This window comes from Astatotilapia calliptera, chromosome 6 (assembly GCF_900246225.1).
Source record: "Astatotilapia calliptera chromosome 6, fAstCal1.2, whole genome shotgun sequence".
NCBI classification, from domain to species: domain Eukaryota; kingdom Metazoa; phylum Chordata; class Actinopteri; order Cichliformes; family Cichlidae; genus Astatotilapia; species Astatotilapia calliptera.
Genome location: NC_039307.1, coordinates 32,321,847 through 32,328,013, shown reverse-complemented (window position 1 = coordinate 32,328,013; position 6,167 = coordinate 32,321,847). Strand labels below are relative to the sequence as shown.

The following is a 6,167-nucleotide window of genomic DNA, read 5'->3' as shown; positions in this document are numbered from 1 at the left end:
TGGTCTCCTGTTCCATTCACGTTTTCTCTACCAAGAAGAACAGAATCCCATCCATCATGAAGAAACTGTGCGTCGCAGTCGTCGGAGTTTTGCTGCTGGCTTTCCATCTCACATCACAGGTCAGTTTGATCCGTGCCTCCTTTTTTTGTTTTGTTTCTTCATACTTTCACCAACCTCATCAACTGTGGCCAACGGAATTTGTTTACGCATGAAACGCTGTAATGGCGCAGATGAGCTAAATGTTCAATTAGGGATCGAGGTTAAAACGTTATGCTTGGAGTGCATCTACGACCTCGTAATTTTAGGGGAAAAGTCATGAATATAAAAATCAGTTTGTCCCCTGCAGAACAGACGGCGGCAATAAGGATACAATGGCAAACTTCTAGAAGTTTCGGGCTAGGTCTTGAACAGAGGCTTTAAAGCGCTTATCTTTTTTTTTTTTTTTTTTTTTTTTTTTTCCCAAATCAAAATGGAAACGAAATGACTGAATTTTGATTAACTTTCTCCCTCGCACGTTAAATCCTAGTTTAAAAATGAAATCACCCGGACTGAATCATCTTAATTAAATACAAATGTGTTTCAGGTGGCCCTGGCGAATAACGCCACGAATCCGGACAACACAAACATCACCACCCCGAGCTCCACGGGGGCTTGTTGTGGGGCTACCGCCGCCTTCATGGTGCTGCTCCCCCCGCTGGCTCTGACCGCTCTTCTCCTCCACCGGTCCTGATTGAGTGGACTGACCGCGCTGGACACAAAAGCCAGCACAGGTTACACTGTGGATCCAGTGCTGGCTTAGTCTAATTACACTAATCTCTCAATCCACCCACCCACCCACTCAAAAACAGCCAAAAACGCGTTTTGGAATTACATTTCAAGCGCTGGGTGGGAAAACTTGTCTTAAAAGGCGACGCTCACTTTCAAGCATTCTGCTCTTTCTCTCCTCTGTACTGGCTCTGCAAGGACTCTGAAAACTTTGGCACCACACCGGCCCTTTTACTCCTGCGTGCAGTGGGAGAACACCTCAGACTCGTGTAGTGACCGTCTTTGATTCTGGTTTCATTCGCCTGAACGTGATTTGTAAATGAGCTAAATTGTGACCACTGTACTTTCAGGGTGTGACTTGAACTGTTTATTTTTATGTAGATTAAATAAAGCTTTAAATTGTGAGACCACATGACTGACCATCTCGTTCCTGCTTTGAGTGTTTAAAGTTTTCAGGGTAGACTGTAGAGCCATCAAATTAACACTGAATAAAGCTGGCGAGGCTGAGAAAGAAGAGAATCAGATCAAGGGTCCACAACTGATGCAGCTCTGCTTCAAACTCCAAGGCTCTTACTTGGTTTTGGATGAAGGGGAAAGAATACGCTGAAGGGGTGTGGCCTAATTCTCAACTGGCTTTAGCTGCGAGTTTATTTCGGTTTGGTTAAAGCACAAATTACATCTGGAGTGTGTGTGGGGTACTGCCATTTCAGAAGTGGTTTTCTTCATCCACCATAATCTGGCAACAGTATCTCACAAAGCAAGACGTTGGTGGCATCTTAATAACTGACCAAGAGCAAGTAAATAAATGAAGGGCTGCCGAGGCCTTCCTCCACCTATTGCAGGGGCTTAGCCATAAAGGAGCCGCCTGCTTATCTGTGAAGGTCGGTGGCTGGATGGAATTCACCTGAGACACCCCCCCCCCCCGATTTGTGTGGGAATTTCCCCCTTTGATCACGAGACAAAGGCCGCATTGTCCAGCTCATTCTCTGCTAAACTCAGATCAGGACCTACTTCAGGTGCTGCAGCTTCAACTGCATAAGCATTTTTCCTTGATCTTCACATTTTCTCATCTTCCTGCTTGATAATCCGAAACCCAAAGAGGCCACATTCACCACTGAGGTATGACCCCTTAAGTCTCTCATCCTCCCGTTTCTTACCATCTGGAACAAAAGCAGAAACCTGAGTTCAGGTAAAGTGTTTGGTCACTTGTGGGAAAGGTGGGTGAGGGTACATGAAAGAAGGGAGAGGGGGAAAGGTGAAGGACAAGTTTCAGAGTTGAGCCACTTCTCCTGTTCCCAGGCTCTTTCTGAGCAGCAATGTGCACTCAAAACTTGAATGATGAAACAAATGGAAACCTTTGAGGCTGAAAAATGACAAAAACGCGTCAGGACTCAAAGTACTGCTGTTCCTTCAACAACCGACTCCAAATGTGAGTCTTTTCCCATAAACCCCCATGTTTAAATGTCCAATTTTAGAGCAGAATTAAACATGCTTACAGCCTGGAACAAAAACAAGGTTTTGGTCTTTGGCTTGTTATATATGATGTTAACATTAATTTGTAACGTATCTTTAAGCATCTTTTGTTTAACTCTGTGTGTTGAATACCAATTGTTGGTAAGGTTTGGAAAAGAGTTACCATCAGGCTGACAAAGAAAAGCAGGAAGTGAAACAGTGCAGATGATATCATCAGTGTGATGGCTGCTCTCTGAAGCATGGATTTACTGTTAAAAGTAAGTGAAATTGATACATGTAGGGCTGTAAGTACTTGGACATTGACTCGATTTTTGTCATTTTTCCCATTTATACCTCCACATTGGATTTAAAATCATGCAATAGGTGATTGAGTAACTGAAAAGATCGGATCAGATCAGCAATTATTGTCTCGCTTGGGAGAAATTTATCTTGGACAAAGAGGGGAAACACGTCATATAAGATAGCACACATACATTCACAGTTTCACCAAAAGCCCGCTCTACTGGTTGGATGTCAGGTTTCTGACTTGGCCATTGAAGAATATCCCATTTCTTTGTACCGAGAAACTCTTGGGTTGCTTTTGCAGCAGGATTTGGGTCATTATCCTTTTTCCCCACGAAGCACTATGAGATAGGTTTTGCACAAAACTTTTTTAATTTTGTGCAACACATTTTAAAAACTGGAATGTTAATGTAATTATGTTAAAAAAAATACACATACTCTGTTCTGGGTGGACTCTGTGATTACTTTCCTTTTACATGCTGTGAGAAGTGACCAGCCTGATGAGTGAAAGTCTTCCTTGTGGAAGTAGGTTTTCCAACCATCTTTTAAACAAGGCATTTCACACCATGATGCAACTGCATTCTGGCAGAGAAAAGCCCCTCAAGCTGCGCCTTAAAAGTGGCAACAGATATGAGAGCTAGAGCCCAGGAACAGAAGGGCTTCACCCACAGTTTGAGCAACCACACAGCCGGCCCAGCTCTTCACCTGAAAAAGAAACCAGCAGAGGGATAATGGTATGATTTGCTATGCAGTTAATTGCACTAATCCAAAACCAAGAAGCTTTTTTTGCTAAATAAAATTCTAGTATTTTATTTGGATGTTACATAGCAATAATTCAGTATAAGAATACTTTATTAATCCCCGAGGAAATTATGTAGTGGTTGTGGTGCTTGTGTGATGCACCCATATTGTGTAAAAATGCAGTTTACTTAAAAAATAGATAGTGCTAGTTGATAACTTAGATTTCCACTCATTATACTAAATGTGGTCACGTCTCTCTTAATAAAGAAAGAAATAATCGTGGCAGCAGCCCAGCAAATTGAGACTTCAAAATGTGAGTCCACAAAACAATTGATGGCCCAGTGGCTAAATCAATGTTTTATATACAGTCTGTTGGTGACTCACCAAGCCACCTTACAATATTGTATTTCTGAATTTGATATTGACCTATAAAAATGTCCCCTCACTACAAATATTAACGAGAAAATAACATACTACACGAAAACCGTAGCCATACAACCTTAAACCACCATTTAACAGCGGTGTGCGATATTTACAGACAGGCAAGCAAGTGCTTCCTCCTCTCACAACCAAATAAGTAAATAAATAATAAAATGAAATAAACTGTTCCTTATATTCTCCAGTCTTTAAAAAGAAAAATTGGTTAGATATTTCCTATATTAGTAGACAATGCCGAGTGGTGGATAATTTTTTTAGAACCACTGCTTTAGCAATAAAACACTATGCAAACACTAGGCCATATGTAAGAATAAGATACCACCCTTTCAACTCATTCATAATAGTGACTGCCACATCTTATTGGACTATTGAACTTCACACGTAATGGGCATGAGACTTTAAAAAAAAGCTTTCTGTCGTGCTTTAGAAGGTTAAAATATGTTTTTATGCATAATTAGTGACATTTGGTAAAGAACAGAAGAGGTACACATATGAAGCGATATTTATTCTTCCTCTGAGCCCCCAGCAGCATTATAAACACCCTCTAGTGTCTGGATGTGGAATACTGCTGTATAATAACCAAAATTTATGATAGTTAAAAAAATTGTTTTTTTGAAAAAAGTCAACTTTGGTTTAATATTTAACTTAATTAATTCGATTATTCTCATTCTAATCTTACGGATAAAACTAGAAACAAAAGTACAGCTCCATTCAGTATTTTCCAATGACACCACAAAAATGGTTTGCCTTTACCATTTGACTCAGGTAAGGTTTCTGTTAAAAAAACAACTAATGGTGTCATCGTGCCCTCTAGTGGTGGCGAGCTTTATAAAACAAAACAAAACAAAATACAGCATGCCTTTTAATATCGCTTTCACACGATGCAAGAGATTACCCTGCAGTATACCCACAATACAAACTTTAGGGGTGCCTGTTTGTATATTTTTTTAATAACCCTAACCCTATTTCCTAATTTATAGTTGGCGAAGATGAACTGATTAAAGATCTTATTTTAAGTCTATTGTTTTCATTATTTGTGTTGTTATTCACATTTTCATTTTAGGATACATGAACCTCATCTAAACAATCTGACAGGTCAAATGTATCATTAAGAGTGTAAAACATTAGCAGAAATGAAAACTTGAAGTTCCAGTCTATAGTATCATTTAAAGTTTAATATTGATCTCCACTATCCCATGTCCAGTTCTGCCTCATTAAAGGATGTAGAAACTTATCTTATACTGTGATTACACATATTTTTGAAGTCTAATCATCATCATAATAAATGTGATATATAAGGTGCAAAGAAAGAGGTCCTGTTTGTGACTCTCCTGTGAATGTACAAAATCCTACCACATGATAACAACACTAACCAACACAGTCACGTGTTCTCAGTTTGCTCAAAGTTAAGTCTCGCCAGAAGAAACTGAAGAAATTATTAAATTAGTCTTAGCCCCGCACTTAAATGAGATTGAAATGATTATAATATTTATTTTCTATTTCCCATTATCTGACGTGCTGTGATGCAGGGGTGATTCTAGGATCAGAGATTTTGGGGGTGCTGAGCACCCAGAGAACTGCCCAGCCAGGCAAGATAAACTTTACTCGTCACGATGAGACTTCTTCCCTGTCTCTGTCAGTCCCTGCATCCTTAAATGTCTCCAGTTGTCCCAAGTTCCCTCTGACTGTCTCCTTGGTGCATTTAAACCCCTGTTCCTCCCTGTCCTCATCGTCTGTTGTCTTCATCTCCGTTATCAGTCATCATAATTTTACCATCTCTATGCAAGTCTGCAAATTTCTTTATTAAATCATAAGATTCTTAAATTCATCAAGTCTCTCTGTGCCTGGGTCCTCGTCACAAAACATGACATCACTGTTTTGTACATTTTAACACAATTTTAATCCCCACATTTGCAAAACACTTTTTTAAAAGTCTGTGACAAAACCATCAAATCAGATAAAGGTTATTTAAATGCTGCAAAAGAAGAATGGATTGGAATTTAAAAAAAAAAAACAAAAACACACACACACACACACACACACACACATCCTAACCTTAATTACTTTACTGGGGGAAAATGATGAATGATGATTATGGTGAGTAAGAAGTAAACTGAGTGCATTTTTTGGACAGAGATTCACTTTTAATGTGTATGTATAATACAATACAGATATATAAAAATACACTCCAAAAATAGAGTCATTGAAATGTACAAAATATTGATAAAAAAATATAAAAATGGAGGCAACTTTGCCTATGGTACAATGTATGAAAATATCTTTACTGCAGATACTACTATGGCTCTGCAGATTTATTTCTTTTATTTTAACCTATGTTGCCTCACCTTGAAGTTGGCAAATCTGTCTATCACTTTTTGGTGGTCAACTCTCTCAAGCAGTTTAGCAGTTCATTTTGCCTGTCACTATTCCCTGTCTGTTTTCCTACCTGGTTCTTCCTGACCTTGCCC

The 6,167-nt window shown here is 39.2% G+C and overlaps 1 long non-coding RNA gene across 1 annotated transcript; it reads left to right on the top strand.

The window, feature by feature from the left end:
* LOC113023337 (uncharacterized) lies at positions 1–1,173 on the top strand. Its single transcript, XR_003272549.1, has 2 exons — positions 1–119; positions 584–1,173. It is a non-coding gene; the product is annotated as an uncharacterized LOC113023337 (long non-coding RNA).
* The last annotated feature ends 4,994 nt before the right edge of the window (positions 1,174–6,167 follow it).